The sequence below is a fragment of the Phragmites australis genome, chromosome 13 (assembly GCF_958298935.1).
Source record: "Phragmites australis chromosome 13, lpPhrAust1.1, whole genome shotgun sequence".
NCBI classification, from domain to species: domain Eukaryota; kingdom Viridiplantae; phylum Streptophyta; class Magnoliopsida; order Poales; family Poaceae; genus Phragmites; species Phragmites australis.
In genome coordinates, this window is record NC_084933.1 from 2,120,230 (window position 1) to 2,138,882 (window position 18,653).

The window sequence follows — 18,653 nt, forward strand, 5'->3', positions numbered from 1 at the left end:
CATATGTCACTAGAAATACCGTTCCTGACTCGCCATATCATTCCTTGCTTTACTAGTTGTACAATATACTCCGCCACATGTAGGATAAACCTACCCTTGGTGTCGCCTTGAGAAGGTTACCATCCTGAAAATAGCGAGCCCTAAGGACCCTAGCACAGAGAGAGTCCGGGTCCGTCAGGAACCTTCAAGCTTGCCGAGCCAACAGGGCCTGATTGAAAAAATGCAAATCTCTGAATCCCAGGCCCTCCTTTTCTTTGGGTCGGGTCATCCTTTCCCAGCTTATCCAATTTATTTTCCTATCTTCTTCCTGTTGACTCCACCAAAAACGTCCAATAATTGTGTTCAGGTGATTACAGAAACTTTGTGTGAGATCAAAGCAAGACATGGCATAAGTTGGTATTGCTTGGGCTACTGCCTTTATCAGAATTTCTTTCCCTGCTTTTGATAGTAATTTCTCCTTCCAGCCCTGGATGCGCCCCCAAATCTTTTGTTTAATGTACTCAAGATTTGGTTTTTGATTGGCCAATAAAAATTGGTAGTCCCAGGTATTGATTATTGTGCACTTCATTAGATAAGTTCAATTGATTCAAGGCCCACTGTTTCTATGAAGCTGGTGTGTTTTTACTAAACTTGATTGCTGTTTTTCCATTTTCATATAACTGCAGCAATTCTTGCAGGTTCCTTGCCGCATCATCATTTGTCTTCATAAAAATCAAAGAATCATCCGCGAAGAACAAATGGTTGATTCTTGGAGCACCTTGGCAAATCTCAATCCCACTGATATTGCTATTTTGGTCAGCCTCCTCAAGCAAGGCAGAGAGGCACATATAATAAAAAGATACGGGGATAACGGGTCTCCTTGTCTTAACCCTAGCAGCGGCGTGATCACATTTGTGAGTACATCATTCACCTTGATTTAACATGAAACTGTAGTTACACAACACATTACCAATTTTATCCATCTTCTTGCAAACCCCAATTTTCTCATCATGCCTTCCAGGAAGCTCCACTCTACTCGATCATAGGCTTTACTCATGTCTAGCTTCACATATGCCAAACCCTCCAAACCACCTCTTTTGTTCTTCATATAGTGAATCATTTCATATGTTATCAACATATTGTCTGTGATTAATCTTCCAAGAACAAAAGCACTTTGATACGAAGAAATGATTTTTGGGATTATCACTTTTAGCCAATTGGACAACACCTTTGATATTAGTTTGTAAAGAACATTACATAAGCTTATTGGCCTGAGGTCCTTTATGTGTTTTGGATTCGTCACCTTCAGAATGAACCATGAAGCTTGTAACATATTCTAATTTGTTATTCACATACTTATTGAACCATGAAGAGTGTAGTATATTATTTTTTGTTATTCACATACATATTGAACCATGAAACTTGTAATATATTCATATTTGTTGCTCACCTACTTATTGAACCATGTAGCTTGAAATCACCGTCATAGCTCATGCTGGTCTTCCTGAGCTTCTTTAGCGGCGGTACGATGAGAACTATAGAGGACATATGATTTTCATAGGGCAACAAGTACAACGATTATATGTGCTTTTTAATTGCCAAGATAATTTGCTACTAACTCAGTACATGTATTGGATACCTTTTACAGTTGCTTCCGCTGCGAGCCCAGAGTGTCCACACGATTAAGGGTTGGACCCTCGATTCCACGAGCCACTCGCACGGGTAGGCTTACTACCTTTCGCTCTCATGATGGCCAGAGCTCCCATGGTGGGTGGTGGCAGGACACCTCTCCCGCCAATTGAGGAACCACTGCTCACAGGTCTCGTCAACCGGTGGCGTCCTAGGATGTAGACGTTCCACTTTCCTTTTGGTGAGATGACCGTAACATTGAGGAACGTGGCTATGCTAACCGGGTTGCCAATCAGGGGTGCCCCGTTAGTAGTTTCACGACCAACGAAAGAACAGTGGAAGGGTTACGTTGAGGGCATATAATTATTTTTTACGTACTGCACTTCAAATATTGTAGTGCTATTCAAGCTTCATTGACCATCTGCATCTTGTAGGTTTGTTGTGCCATATGACAAGAAGGATGTTGGTCTCTCTATGTCCTGGATTCATGGGCTGCCACATATTAGTCCATGCCCATCGGATGTGGATAAGGATATAGTTATACAACACTATGAGGTGTACTTGTATGTCCTGCTGTGAGGCATCATGTTCTACAACACGGCAGACGATTATGTCATTCCCCATATTGTATGGTTAGTGAGTCAGCTCGCTTCACATCCTTATGGGCCAACATCTTACAATTTAGGATCTGCTGTGCTGGCTGCCATCTACAGAGGATTGTGTGATGCAACCAATGATCAAAGAAGAAAGGATCTGTAACAGGCTGCCTACACCTCTTACAGCTATGGAGCTAGGAGTACCCCCCGGTTTGTCGGCCTTGGATGCTCAAGAGCAACTATCCAGTCCCCATCTCCGATGGCATTGCAGATGATATGAGGCCTACTATGGGGTATCGGTGGATGCATGCTAGGCTGAGATGGAGTCAGCAACAAGACCATGGTAGCTACTCCCGGGTGATCAGTGATTTGGACGTCCTTAGCGCATATCTCTTGGAGTGGGATCCATGGCATATGGCACGAGTGGCCGAAATTGCGACTGGCGGGCTCATCGCATCATGTTGTTGGCGTGACTCGGGCTTATGGATGACTATATACTTCTTGTTGTACATGAACAACGCGGAAGTATATTCTTTTGAGCATGTTAGAGACAGTTCGAGTACCGATAGGTAGTGCTAGTACCTCCCCCACGAGACGCCGGTCGGGCGCACGAGTGAAAGGATCTAATGGCCCTAGAGGGGGGAGGGTGAATAGGGCACTAATAAAAAACTACCGAATTCTAGAACAAAGAGCAACCTTAGCCTAGAAATGAATAAAAGCAACTAGGCGACCTAGCAAGCTAGAATGATAAGCACAAATATGCAAGCATATAGAACATAAGTAAAGTGCGGAATAGAAACTTGCATGAAGGAAATGCTAGAAGCGAAATGCGGAATGTAACAAGAGTAGGGAAAGGCGATACCGAGTTTTTCCCGAGGTATCGAAGAGTTGGCACTCTCCACTAATCCTCGTTGGAGCATCCATAAAAGGATGTCGCTCCCCCTTGAATCACCAAGACTCAAGTACTCACTAGTGATTGCCACTTCTCCATCTCCGAATTGGCGGGCATCAAACCAAGTACACGAGCTTCCCGGGGCTCCCACAAGACCTCCAAGAGCTCACCGAGAACACCTCCAATCTCCACGATCGGCTAGGTGTTGCTAACCACCAAGAGTAACATCCTAACTGGTTCACTTGATCCCAATCAAGCTTAAAACAACAGCTAAATGCACACTCACTACTCTTGAAGCACTAATAGAGTCCTTAATCTTCAATTAAGAACTTGCAAATCACCTCAAATGCTCTCCCTTGCCTCTAGATGATACACACTATGCATGAATGCTTCTGGGTTGCAAGAGAGTCGAATGGAACTAAATGAGGGGGTATATATAGGCTAGAGGTCCAAATCTAGCCGTTACCAAACCACTCACTTTTTCTGTGAATACCGGATGGTCCAGTGCACACGCCTCTGTTAACACCAGACAATTTGGTGAGTTTACATTTTCCACACGCTGATCTGACAGTTGTTAGTAGTCGTTGCAAAATGCTCCGGTGTTCTTCCACATAGCATCACCGGATAGTCCGGTGAGTTATAATCCATTTTCTCCGAAAATACCAAGCTTCTGTTAAATAGTCTAGTGATAACTTCTTTAAGTCACCAGACAATCCGATCAGTTCAACTCATATTTTTTCCAAAAAAAAACAATCCTTCTGTTAAATAGTCCGGTGTATGCGTCCTTTAGATCACCGGACAATCCGGTGCATGTAACTTCAAATTTCTCTGAAAAATGACTCTTCTGTTAAATGCTCCGGTGCAAAAATTCCTTCCATCACTAGACAATCCAGTTAGGTCATTTGAAATCTTCACAGAAAAGAAAAATAGTCTGGTGAGTATAATCCTTCTCACACCGGACAATCCGGTGAGAACAAATGTTCTGGAACTCGTCCAATTCAATCGACTTTGAGTTCTAACTTCTCAACTTCTCACACATAGGCTTCTTTGAGCTAGTGCTAGATTTTCGCAAGTATGCATCCAACTATGTCTAGACTCAACTAGGTCAAACTACAACACTTAGACCCCTTTATAGTACGGTCAAAAGACAAAAAAAGAGACCTATATCTACTCTAAGTGTCCTTCATCATCTTGTGACACTTAGAACTAGAAGATTTTTAATCTTGACACAAATGTCCTTTGATCGACCAATAAAATTCTATGAGGGACCAAGAAAACCCATTAAATCATTGTGAACTAAAGAGTTTTGATTCCCTTCAAAACATACGCGTTAGTCACAATGATACGATTGTCATTAATCATCGAAACACTTACTACTTACCTAGGGACCTAGATGCTACACAATCTCCTCCTTTTTGGTGATTGATGACAACACAAATAGAAATAAGAAAATGAATATGAAGAACACCCTATCATACTAGGCATTGAACGGTATATAACAATTAAGCAAGAGAAAGCCTAGCACTAGAACAACCTATCATGCTAGTAGAATAAGAATTAAAACTGAGCACGAAAGGAAACACAATGCGATGACAAGCAAAACACATCAATTAAGAATCAAATAGCTTGTCGTTACATCAAAATTCATAAAGATCCAACACTCCGACCCAATACTACCCAGGCTCCCCCTAAGTCTATGAACTAGAAAGCTCACTAGTCACTCATCTACCTCTCTCCAAAAGACTCCCCCTATCACCTAGACTCTCTCCCCCTTTGGCATCTAAGCACCAAAAAGAGCCCGAGAAGACCCTCTAGCCTCAGCATCCTAGCGACTGGTGGGAAGAACTCAAGATCTGAAGAATCCGACTCACTGTCACTCAAGTAAAATGTATGCGGGAGCGCTACCTCGGCCGCTGCAAGGGCCTGATCCTCTGCTGCTACTCTCTCTCTAACATTAGCTAGCATATGCTCTTGAGCATGAAACATCGCACGCTGGCCTCATCTCCTATCTGAAGGTGTTGTGGGAGTATACACATTATAGTGTGTAAGCGACTGCTCGTAGGCCTGGACGAACTGGGAGAATCTGACTGAATGTGCAATCATGTGGGATATGGAATGTGCATAAGGCTGTTGTCTAGCCATGGTCATCCCCTCAGCAATCACATCCTCAATCTCACAAAGGATCAAATCAACCACATCAAATCTGTGGTGAGTGAGGATGGAAAGTATCTGCCACTACTGCAAACTAGTGATCACCTCTCCATATCCAATCCTCGGGAGATGGCTGCATCTCAATGCCATATGTAAAGCATTTGCCTTAGGGATCAGCATATCTGGCACTCTCGGTGATCCTGGAGCAAAAGGCGGCCTGAAGATAGGTCGAATCTCGTCGTCTGTTGGCAAGACTCCACCAACGAGAGGACGACGGGGTGGCTGAGCGTGAGGATGAACAACCTTGTGTAACCACCGAGAGCTCGCCTGAAGACCCAATGTCTCTAATATGTTGTTTCGGTAGAGTCTGTAACTCTCACCCTGGAACATAAACTGTATGAAGTTCCTCTCGGGTGCTATCCAGATCGTGGCATAGAACACTCGCACCCAATCCTCAACATACTTGCTCACTCCAGACACCAACTCAGCTAGTCCAGGAATAGACTCAAAGTGAGCTCTCATATCAACTCCACCAGCTGCCAACTCAAGATAATGCCAGTTAATATTCTTGTGCATACTCAGACTGACTCTCCTCTTGAGATAAGAAGCGTGAAAGCTCTCCTAGAGAATAGTCCAAAACCTGGGGTTGACCCCTCATCCCTCTGTGGGGGTAAACCACTAGTCTATCAGCACAAATCTGAGCTTCTTTATCTTGGGGGACTTGTAAGAGGTCGAGTCCAATAATCTGATCTCCCCCTAAGGCTGTGGCTCCTCTGTTTGCTCTGACTCAGAATCTACCTGAGGCTCCTAACGAGCCCTCTTCCGGCTTTCGTGGCTGGATGGAATCGATCCCAACTCGGCTGCTTGACGAGAGCGATTGGACCGACGCGGTGGAGTCATATTTGTGCCTCTAATCTGCAACCCTCGTTGAGAAACTGGAGCATTGGTGGCTGCAATCGCTCGATCCCACTCCTTCTGCTCCTTTGTTTTCTTCTTCTTAGGCTGCTCGATGGCCTTGCCCTTGTCGCGACACTCACGATCCATCTAGAAGATCAAAAGATGCAATATGGATGAGCGAGAGCTTTGGGTTTTTGAAATTTGAATGAAATTTGCCCGAAATTGAATCCTTAGCCCTAATTTGTGGACAATTTAGATGAACATGCTAGGGATTCAAGATTGTGACACTAATTGAAGTACAATTGCATAGGATATGACCTTAATTGAAGCAATTTGACTCATTTTTGCTCTAATTTTGCATAAATTTGAGTGAATTTGAGGAAATTCGAGCTAGGGTTTAGGAATTTTGGAAAACTCGATGGAATTTATGCTCACCACGAGAAGATGTTGCTCTTGAGTCTTGAGATGAGCTCGTGTGGCTGGCGGTGAGCTAGCGGCTGCGGTGGTGAGTTCTAGCGGCGGCGGCGCTGTGGATTTTGCAAGTCGGCGGCAGCGACAGAGTGGAGACGGCCCAGCGGCGAGCTTTAGTGGCGGAGGAGGGGTGCGGATGCACGGGCGACATTGCGGTGACGAGTCGGCGGCGGAGGTGGAGGCACTCGAGCGTCGGCTCGAAAAGAAGAGGCCGATCGAACGAGAGACATATGACAGATGGGTCCCACCGATAATATGAACACCAGATAGTCCAGTGATGACACGAATGAGCATCGGATAAAACACCACACCAAATAACAGAACCTCTGTAATTTTTCATCTCCGCTAAAATCTGAACACCGGATAGTCCGACGTCTGACCATATGCTCACCGAGCCATTTTGTCTTAAAAATTCCAATAAGCACACCAGATTGTCCGGTGAAGTAAACTTTGAACTCGTCAGACTATTTCTTTCCCCTGAGATTTTTTTGCCTCTAAAATGAACACTGGAAAGTCCGGTGAATCCAACTTAAAGAGCACAGGACAGATTTCCAGATACCTTAGCAAATGCTGACAACCAAGCATCGGATGATCCGTTGAGATTAACCAAGAGAGCACTGGATCATCCGGTGAGAAGGAAACATTTCTGCCGAACTAAAATCTCGCGCTGTGTCCAAACTTCAAACAACCACACAACGAAAACACATGTTTGGACCAGTTTGAGTGAAATCTCACCCTCTCAAACACTCATTTTTAAATATTTGCCAAAAGGCTATCTTATAATAATTTCAAAATAGGCAATAAAAACCAAGGAAAGAGGAGGAAAACTCTAAGGAAATGTTTGAGCCATATTGCCTATGAATTCAAAGATTAAGGCTTTAAATTCGCTAGGACATGACTCAATAGGCATTAAGCACTTATATCTTTCTAATCACACTTATAGAGGTGTATGTTCACATGGAAAGCGAACAACATTCTCAAAGAGTAATATCCTCCTTTTTGATCTCTACCGCCAATGCACATGTAATGCATAACAGTGCATGAATTTAAACATGAGTGCAAATTATATGGCATGTGAATGCATAGCATAAATTAAACTATCTTATCATATTACTTCCCTTCTCAAGCTTCTTCATGGTGAACCTAACAACATGCCTTGAGAGAAACTAGGGAACCACCATCTCAAGCAAAACCCATGTTAACCACTATCTTGAGAAGGTTAGACAAGCGCCTATCATGAATGCATCTATATGACAAAAACATCACATGACATTTGAAGCATCTATAAAGTTTAGCTCACTTCGCAACCTACTAAATGTGGCTTTATCTAGAGGTTTTGTGAAGATATCCGTCAATTGATCTTTCGATCTTACACCACTAAGAGATATATCATTTTTAGCCATATGGTCTCTAAGGAAGTGATGGCGAATATCAATGTGCTTTGTGCGAGAGTGTTGAACTGGATTATTTGCAATTTTTACGGCACTTTCATTGTCACAAGGAGTGGAACCTTCTCTAGATTAACACCAAAGTCTAACAAGATTTCCTTCATATAAAGGATTTGAGCATAACATGCTCCGGCGGCTATATATTCGGCTTTCACGGTAGACAAAGCTACGGAATTTTGCTTCTTAGAAGACCAAGAAACAAGGGACCGCCCTAGCAAGTGGCACCCACCCGAAGTACTCTTACGATCCACACGGCATCCGGCAAAATCCGAATCTGAGTAACCCAAGAGTAGGAAACTAGCACATTTGGGATACCACAAGCCTATGCTAGGTGTATGCTTAAGACATCTTAAGATTCTTTTTACGACGCTAAGATGAGATTCTTTAGGGTTAGCTTGAAAACGAGCGCACATGCATACACTAAACATAATATCGGGTCTAGATGCGGTAAGGTAAAGGAGAGGCCCAATTATAGAACGGTAAAGCTTTTAGTCAATCGATTTACCCGATTCATCCAAGTCGAGATGTCCATTGGTAGGCATTGGAGTCTTGATTGGCTTGTAATCATCCATCTTGAATTTCTTGAGAATATCCTTCGTGTACTTCTCTTGATGGATAAAAGTCCCTTCCTTCAATTGCTTGATTTGAAACCCAAGGAAGTAGTTGAGCTCGCCAATCATTCACATCTCGAACTCTTTTGACATCAAGTCCCTGAATTCTTTGCAAAATTCCTTGTTAGTTGAACCAAATATTATATCATCAACATAAATTTGACAAAGGAAAAGCTCATTGTCGATGATCTTTGTGAATAATGTGGTGTCCACCCTTCCGATCTTGAATCCTTGATTGATTAGGAAGTCACGAAGGCGCTCGTACCCAGCTCTTGGGGCTTGCTTGAGTTCGTAGAGTGTCTTGTACAACCTGTAGACATAATTAGGATATCTATGATCCTCAAAACCGGGTGGTTGTTCAACATATAAAAGTTCATTAATGAAGCCATTTAAGAATGGACTCTTCACATCCATTTGATAAAGCTTAATGTTATGATATGAAGCAAATACAAGAAGGATACGTATAGCTTCTAGTCTTCCCACGGGAACAAACATTTCGCCGAAATCCAAGCCTTCCACTTGTGTGAAATCTTGAGCGACTAATCTTGCCTTGTTTCGAACCACCACACCGTTTTTGTTTTGTTTGTTGCGGAAGACCCATTTTGTACCAATGACGTTCTTGTCTTGAGGCCTCTCTTCAAGTATCCAAACTTCATTAAGGGTGAAGTTATTAAGTTCATCTTGCATTGCCATCACCCAATCCGGATCCTTGAGGGCTTCTTCTACATGAGTGGGTTCCACACAAGAAACAAACGAGTAATGCTCACAAAATGAAGCGTATTGAGAGCGAGTTCTTACTCCCTTTGATGGATTCCCAATGATCAAATCAATTGGGTGATCCTTTGAGATATGAGTTTGCTTCAATTGTGGCTCTTATGGTGTGTCTTGCGGTGGTCCAACGTCTTGAGCTTGAGCTTGAGCTTCCTCTTGAGAGATGTGTGTATCATGAATTGTAAGATGTTGTTCATCCTTTTCTTCATCTTGATCCACTTGGGGTGTTAAGGAAGTATGTGGAGTGGAAGTAGTAGGTATGTCTTCGTTATCCTCCTTAGACTTGATATATTCCCAATAGCCATATTCTTCATCACTTATCTCAAAGGTTCATCATCTTTCTACATCACAAGCAATACCTTCTCCTTGGGAGCCATTAGATTCATCAAACTCCACATCACATGTTTCTTCAACATAACAGGTGGCATTGTTGAATACTCTATATGCTTTAGAGTTAGATGCATAACCAACAATAAATCCAATATCACAACGACGCTCAAACTTCCCTAGGCGTTCTTTTTTTTTTGAAGATAAAGCACTTACAACCAAACACTCGGAAGTAGGAGATATTGGGTTTCCTCCCAATGAGAAGCTCATATGGCGTCTTCTTCAATAGTCGGTCGAGATACACTCTATTTGACGCATGGCATGCCGTGTTGATTGCTTCCGCCCAAAACTTCTCCGGCGTACCATACTCATCCAACATAGCTCTTGCAAGTGCAATCAATGTCTTGTTCTTCCTCTCCACCACACCATTTTGTTGAGGAGTGTAGGTAGATGAAAACTTATACTTGATGCCTCTTTCTTCACAATACTCTTCAACTTGAGTATTCTTGAACTCCGTCCCGTTGTTGCTTCGGATCTTCACTAATGTTGCTTCAAACTCATTTTAAGCTCTTTTTGCGATTTTTTGAAGATCCAAACGGTCTTGCTCTTGTCATCTAGAAAGAAAGTCCAAGTGTATCTTGTATAATCATCAACAATGACAAAGCAATAGATATTACCACCAAGACTTTTGTAGGTGGTTGGTTCGAAGAGGTCCATGTGTAGTAGCTCCAAGGGTCTTGATGTAGACATCATAGCCTTGTAAGGATGTGAGCTTGCAACTTGTTTTCCCGCTTGGCAAGCACTACACAATTTGTCCTTCTCAAAGATTATGTCCTTCAAACTGACCACCATTCCATTCTTGAATGCCTTCTTGAGTTGGCTCATTCCAATATGAGCAAGTCGTCGATGCCAAAGCCAACCCAAAGATATCTTGGTGAAGAGGCACGTTGTCAAGCTAGCTTCATTAGACGAAAAATCCACAATATATATATATATATCCATGTATAAAGCCTTTAAAGATTAGATTATTATGCTTCTTGCTAGTAATGACAACATCAACATCACGAAATAAGCATGTGAAGTCTAAATCATATAGTTGAGCTACGGAAAGTAAATTAAAACCAAGAGACTCAACTAAAAGTACATTGGAGATAGAGAGATCATTGGATATTACCACCTTACCCAAACCTACCATATTTGCTTTTGAGTTATCACCAAAGGTGACTTTATCATATCTGCCTAGTTCATCTTCTAGAGAGGTGAACATCTTTACATTGCCGGTCATATGTTGTGTACAACCACTATCAAGCACCCAATGCTTTCCGCCGGCTTTGTAGTTCACCTACACACATGGGATCAAGCTTTTTGTTTAGATATCCAACCAAGTTTGGTACCTTTCATGTGAGACACAAGATTCTTGGGCACCCAAATTTGCCTTGGAAGCTTGCCCTTTGCTTGAGTTCCAATGAACTTAGCCATGACTTTGCCACTTTTAACTTATGCAATAGAAAATGATGATCATTAAATGTAGACTTGTATTTAGATGGCAAAATGAGAAGGGGTTTGGAAGGAATAGGACACTCCCTTTTGTGGTGACCAGTGACTTCACAATGTTGACAATAGGAGCCAACTTCTTTGATGAAGCACTTGTTTATCTCCGGTGACTTGATGACCTTTTTCACCGGGTTGGGGAAGCAACCGATGCCTTTCTTGTTGTAGCACATAGCATTCTTCATGAGGATTTCTTTATGCCTGTACTCCCCCTTAGTCAACCGGGCCACACATGAATTTAAGCTTGCAATCTCATCCCTAAGCTCCTTTTCCCTTGCATGGTTAGTCTTTAGAGATGATACATCATCACATGAAGTATGAAGATGAGCAAGTTATTTCAAGGAGGTCATCACAAGATGTAGATGCATTGATCTTAACTACTTTAATAGTAGATAATTCATTTAGAGAAGAATTAATGGCATCATATGCAAGTTCAAGTTCTTGATATTTGCATTTCAAGTCAACATGCTCAAGTTTTAACTTTCTGTTACTAGCCTCAAGAGACTTGCTAGATGTAATTACCTTATCATTTTTCTTAAGCACATCATTGTATTTAGCAAGCAATTCATTATGACTAGAACTAAGCATAGCATTAGCATGTTCAAGAGACTTGATTTTAGCTTTTTGTTTCTTGATGATAGTAGCATAGTCATTCATGAGCTTAGATAGATCACTAGGAGAAAGAATATCATCATCACTACTATCATCTTCATCACTACTCACTTTGTTGTTACCTTTTACCATGAGGCACATAAGTTGTGGAGGTAGGGGTGCATCATCATCATTGTCTTCATCATCGCTTGAGTCATCACTTGAGCTTTCGCCAGAGACCTATTCACTAACAATGTAGGCCTTGCGTCCTCTACCCTTCTTGTTGAAGAGCTTCTTCCTTGAATGCTTATCTTGGCTCTTCTTCTTGTGCTTGTCCTCATCTTCATTTGCTTCAATCTTCTTGCCCTTGTTCATGTTTTTCTTGTTGAGTTCAGGGCAATCATATGGTATGTGGCCAAGTTCACCACAATTGTAGCATCTCTTCTTGTCTTCTCCACCGAACTTATCAAATTTCTTTGGGCAAAATTTGTTCTTCTTGGGATCATAGTTGTAGCCCTTATTTTGGAATTTTGAGATCATCCTTGTAGTTCTTCTCATGAGAAGAGCAAGCTTAGTGTCGGAGTCATCATCATCATCACTATCTTCTTCATCGTTTTCGCTTGATGATGGGAGCTTCATCTTCTTTTTCTTCTTGTCAACTATCTTTGCCTTGAGAGCAAGATTTTTCTTGGATGAAAACTCATGATCTCCAAACAAGAACATCTCATAAGCACATATCTTCCCAACAGCATCGGTGATGGTCATGTCATTGATGTCTCTTTCATGAAGAAGGGAGATGACAATATTGTATTGCGGCTTTGAAAACACTATCAAGATCCTACGAATAACGTCTTCTTGAGACAATTGAGTTAGTTCAAGAGAGTTAATTTGTTCTACAAGTATATTCATGCGAGAATACATATCATTTCACAATTTATTTGGAAGCATCTTGAATTGATTGAGAATATTCATAAGCACATGATATCTTTCCTCATGAATTTTCCTAGACCCCTCATGAATTTCATAAAGAGCGGTCCAAATCTCATTAGCACATTCCTTGCTACGAATTCTAGAGAAAACCTCTTCACTAATTCCCTCAAATATAGCATTCTTAGCCTTAGCATTCCATCTAACTTGTTGGTCGGTAAAAGGGTGATCAAACCCAATGGAAGCGGCTAGCCAAACTTCGGAGGAAATAGCCTCAAGATAGCTCGCCATGCGAACTTTCCAATAGGCGAAGTTCTTTCCATCGAACCTTGGCACTCTACTTCCATTCCCCGGGGCTATTGCTCTAGAATTTTAAGCCTATCAAGAGCACGATGCTCTAATACCAATTGAAAGGATCTAATGGCCATAGAGGGGGGGGGGTGAATATGGCACTAATCAAAAACTAAACCAACTACCGAATTCTAGTACAAAGAGTAACCTTAGCCTAGAATGAATAAAAGCAACTAGACGACCTAGCAAGCTAGAATGATAAGCACAAACATGCAAGAATATAGAACATAAGTAAAATGCGAAATTGAAACTTGCGTGAAGGAAATGCTAGAAGCAAAATGTGAAATGTAACAAGAGTAGGGAAAGAGGACACCGAGTTTTTCTCGAGGTATCGAAGAGTTGGCACTCTCCACTAATCTTCGTTGGAGCATCCACATAAGGATGTCTCTCTCCCTTGAGTCAACAAGACTCAAGTTTTTACTAGTGATTGTAACTTTAGATCACCAGACAATCCGATGCATGTAACTTCAAATTTCTCTAAAAAATGACTCTTCTATTAAAATGCTCCGGTGCAAAAATTCCTCCCATCACTGGACAATCCGATGAGGTCATTTGAAATCTTTACAGAGAGAAAAAAATAGTCTGGTGAGTTTAATCCTTCTCACACCGGACAATCCGGTGAGAACAAACTTTCTGGAACTCGTCAAATTCAATCGACTTTGAGTTCTAACTTCTCAACTTCTCACCTATGGGTTTCTTTGAGCTACCTAGTGCTAGATTTTCGCAAGTGTGCATCCAACTATGTCTAGACTCAACTAGGTCAACCTACAACACTTAGCTCCTCTTTATAGTATGGTCAAAAGACAAAAAAGAGACCTATGTCTACTCTAAGTGTCCTTCATCATCTTGTGACACTTAGAACTAGAAGATCCTTAATCTTGAATCAAATATCCTTTGATCGACCAATAGAATTCCATGAGGGACCAAGAAAACCCATTCAATCATTGTGAACTAAAGAATTTTGATTCCCTTCAAAACATACACATTAGTCACAATGATACGGTTGTCATTAATCATCAAAACACTTACCACTTACTTAGGGGCCTAGATGCTACAACGAGTAAGTGTGATATTGTAGGTAGCATTAGTACCTCAGGTGATCAATATTAATATATTATAACTATGTATGTCACATACAGGAGGAGCATATAAGGGATCGGAGGCATGCGGGACTGGGCATCCATGAATGCCGAGCACATACAGAGGTGGACAGAGTCAGCCACGGTGAACGTCATTGTTCCTGGTGGACAATACGACGATGGCACCTATTGGGAGTACCTTTCGTGGTACTGTCCGCGCACGCGTGCCACCTTACTCAGCGAACTTGTGGAGCCGGGCCTCAGACCGTTCCTCAAGAATCGTGTCCGCTTTCTTCATGTTGTGGTAGGTGATATGGTACTTATAACAATTTTAATTGGTTAAACCTCCGTATTAATAACATGTCCCTCATCTCATACAGGCTGAAGAGATGTACTTGGTGCATACGCAGGCGGAGTCGACTTGCAAGCTCTTCCACAGACAATGTCTCAAGATTGAGTAGGGTCTCGATCGAGAGGGCAATCTTGAAAAACTTTTATGGCACAGCTTCTAGGCACACGATAGCCTCCTCATTGTGCGGATCGCCAAGGGTGTTCAGCTGGTTGGCGATGCCGGTGATTCTCATGGTGAACCCGTCCACTGCCTCACCATTGTGGAACATGAGCGCATCGAATTGTTGATGGATTGTTTGCACCTTCGCCTTGCGGACACGATCGACACCAACATACATCGACTTGATGGCGTCCTAGGCTTGCTTGGTGCTGATCTTCGCAGCGAGAGTGCCGATCATATCCGATGGCACAGCACGAAGGATGAAATCGATCGCCATCCTGTCCCCCTGGAATTCAACACCATTGATATCAAAGACCGTCCACATACCCCTGGCCCGCAACATTACCTTCATCATCGCCGCTTAGTTGTCGTAGTTCGTGCGCATGAGCACCGGATAATTGGCTACGCCTCCAACTTTCCTCACCACCCTCTGATGTACCACCAGGCTACGATCATCGATGCCGCCGCCGCTGCTGCCATCAGCACGACTCCTTGACGCGGGGTCGGTGACTGGGAATGTCGGGATGAGCGCGAATGTCGAGGCGAACGGGAGCCGGCCATCACGGATCGGGAGCACACGGCCCTGATGCCAAATGTCGTTGCTAATCACACACTAAGACGCACACACGCGATGTATTGGACACGAGAACTGAAGCAAAACAAAAAGCAAGAACACGCAGGGAATTTTGGTGCCGGGCTGTAACTCCTCACAGCGGGTTTTCTTATGCATATATATAGACCAAAGTAAACATGCAGCACAAGCGTTTAACACCTGACTCATTCGCGACGCGTCAGGATCCTCTGACTTCAACATCACTGTGACTTTATCACTGATATATAGGACTGGTGACTCATGGCCCCACATATCAGTGACAAAGTAACGGTAACATTGAAGTCAGAGGAACCCGGTCCATTCGCAACAATGCACACCGCAGGGCTGTGCTTCTGGAAGGCGGCGGCGCCGCTCCCGAGCAACAGTACCCAGGGCTGGGCTGGCTGAGCTTTGGGCCATAACAGTTGGCTCTGATTTGACAATATCAGCAACCTTGCAATGCAAACTCAGTGTCCAGCCCAACCTTGCATAAGAAGGGGACCCAAACAAACTTCCATTGGACAGTAGACTACAGAATTAACTCGGCAGTACCAACTTGACGGCATCTTCCCGGACATATCATCGATGCAGAGCACATGTGCCATCTCGGTAGTGCCACATCACATCAACACCGTCTCTGCACGATCAGCATCAGCAAAGCAATAAAGCATGTGTTACGAGAAGAAAAAGGAGGAAATCGCGACTCTTTCTTGATTAACCAGAGGCCATGAAGCTTTCCACAGCCAACGACATACCATTGGCAGAGCAAAGCAGAGCTAAAGGATGCAACAGCAGAGTGGTTGGAGACTTGAGAGCACTCGCCGTTAGACCATTTCCAATTGATTTTCGTTAGGGTTTAAAATCTCTCCATAAAAGGATTTTCGTTTTTTTAGTATTCTAACAGTTTCATTTCACGGTTCTCGTCACGAAGGATTCCCAAGTTCATTCTTTTCAGATCGGGATTATCTCTTTTTTCCCTTCATAAATCCCTTCGAACAGAAGCTGTTGAAGAAGAGAGAAAATAAAGGAAATAGGAACGGAGAGGGAAATCGAAAAGAGAACGAAATGAAGAGAATATGGTTATGATGATCTTATGACTTCTTCAGCAGCCAGAGATGATGGACCACATGCTAATGGAATTCACTTTCGCGCAGCAAATTTGGTTCCATATTCTGGATCAGTTGGATAGGTGAGGCTCACCTAACGCCATCTTGCGATGATATGGAGACATAGATTAGGGCACCTTCAATGCGAAAGTACTTACAGAAATGCCTAAGCAGAGCCACCTTATCAAACACCTATATAAAGTATCTCTTCAATAAGCATCCTACGAGGTAATAAAAACCGGTTTTATTTTGGTAAGCGCCTCTCGAAACACCTTCACTGAAGATGGAGTTAGTGGGTTCTGTTCTGTCACGATCAAGGGGACAAGCGGCAAAGCGCGAGGGCATCTCCATGAAGAAAACAAAAGCAGAAAACGCGAGGGCATCAATTCGATTGTTGTCCTTTTTTTTCGATAATGATTCGATTGTTGTCCTTGAATTATTGCTGGCATCTGTGAAAAAGTTTGATTGTTCTATTGTGGATGGGGCCTGTCGATGGAAGGCTAAACTGGAGAGCACTGGCAGCTGAAAAAGCCTCCACTTCCTTGCATCACGTGAATAGTAGGGAATAAGCTGTATAAAAAACTGTGGACTGAGCAGCACAGGCTAAACGCGCAAGGCACAATAAAAATGAAGGAAAAAGTAACTACAACGATATAAACATATTGCTTCACTGCACTAATAAGCGAGCTGATTTTTTTTTTGATAAAAAGCGGAACTTCATTTAAACACAAGTAATTCTACAAAGGTGAAAGTCACCCCAGGAAGAAGATTGCAATGCCTCGAGTACTGAACATTGTTGATCATGAAAGAGATTGTTACACATGAAAGAACTGGATGTCCTGTCAGGTTGATTCCAAGCTTTTCGGGCCAGGCTGTGAGCCATCTTGTTAACTTCTCTTCGAATCTTTCTAGCTTAGAATAGTATTTCTCTATTGTTGTTAAAGAACTCAGCAAGAATTGGTCGCAAGTTCCAGTGACCCGGCTTTGTAATATCGCCTTTGTGCAGGGCTGTCACCAAAGTTTGATTATCTGAAATATAAGTCACTTGGTTGAGGCCTAGAGACTTCACCACTTTTGCTGCAAGACTGACAGCTTGTGCTTCGGCCATCAAAGGTCCATGAGTTTGAAAGATCTGTGCCGTGATGAATATACCTGCAAACGATGAATTTGGAGCTGTGTTGCGAATGAAAAGTCCCAGACCTGCTTTTCGAGGTTCAGTTATTTGCGTATCTGGGAGGATGGCGGCATCAGTGTAGCACCTTGGACCTGGGAGTAAAGACCTCAAATTACTTTGCATACCTGAAATATTTAGTTGTCTTTGAAGTTGTTGTGGACCTTGTTCCCCCTCCTGTATGTGTTGCACTGATCTGGAGATATCATCTTGATGTGCATTGGCTGCTCCTCCAATCTGAACACGTTGTACTATAACATGTGCTTCTATATGGTCTTGTACGCCATGGGAATGCTTCGTGAGTGCAGTGCTGTTCTCTTGCTCCTGTATGCATTGATTATTGTGCTGTGTACCTGCAAAAGGGTTAAAAGCTTGGACGGTGGCATTGGTTAAATGGTGAACCTGCTGAACTGTCCAAACTTTCGAATTGAACCTATGATCATTTCTAGCTTTCCAAATGAACCACAGAGTTGTAAAAACTTTATGGATGTGAACTTTATGAACACCAGTTTGAAACAAAAAAATGATAGGAGAATGAATCCCAGTATCATCTTCTGGTAAAACATCAGATCTTAAAGGGGGTCAGCTGAGAACCAAACAGCTCTTGCAAAAACACAAGTGAAAAACAAGTGATGATCATTTTCTCGAATGCCACACCTTTTGCAATTTTCATCTATGTGAGAGGAATATCTTCCAGCTCTCTCACCTGTGGCTATGGCTTGCCTCAATAATCTCCAGGCAAAAGTTTTGACTCTTGGCTGCATTAATCCATCTTTCCAGATCTGATTCAGCAATGTTAGTATAGGAATTGGTAGGGATCTCTCACCTTGTTGTGGAATGATAAGCGAGCTGATTTGTTTGACTCGGAGCATTCAACTGCACCCACGTGCTACTCAAAATAAAAAAAAAGGAACTGGACCCACATGAAGATGTGATATATTGCTAAAATTAGTTTTGCATGCGCTTTGGTTCAGCTACTCATCTATGCAAGTTGCACAGTTC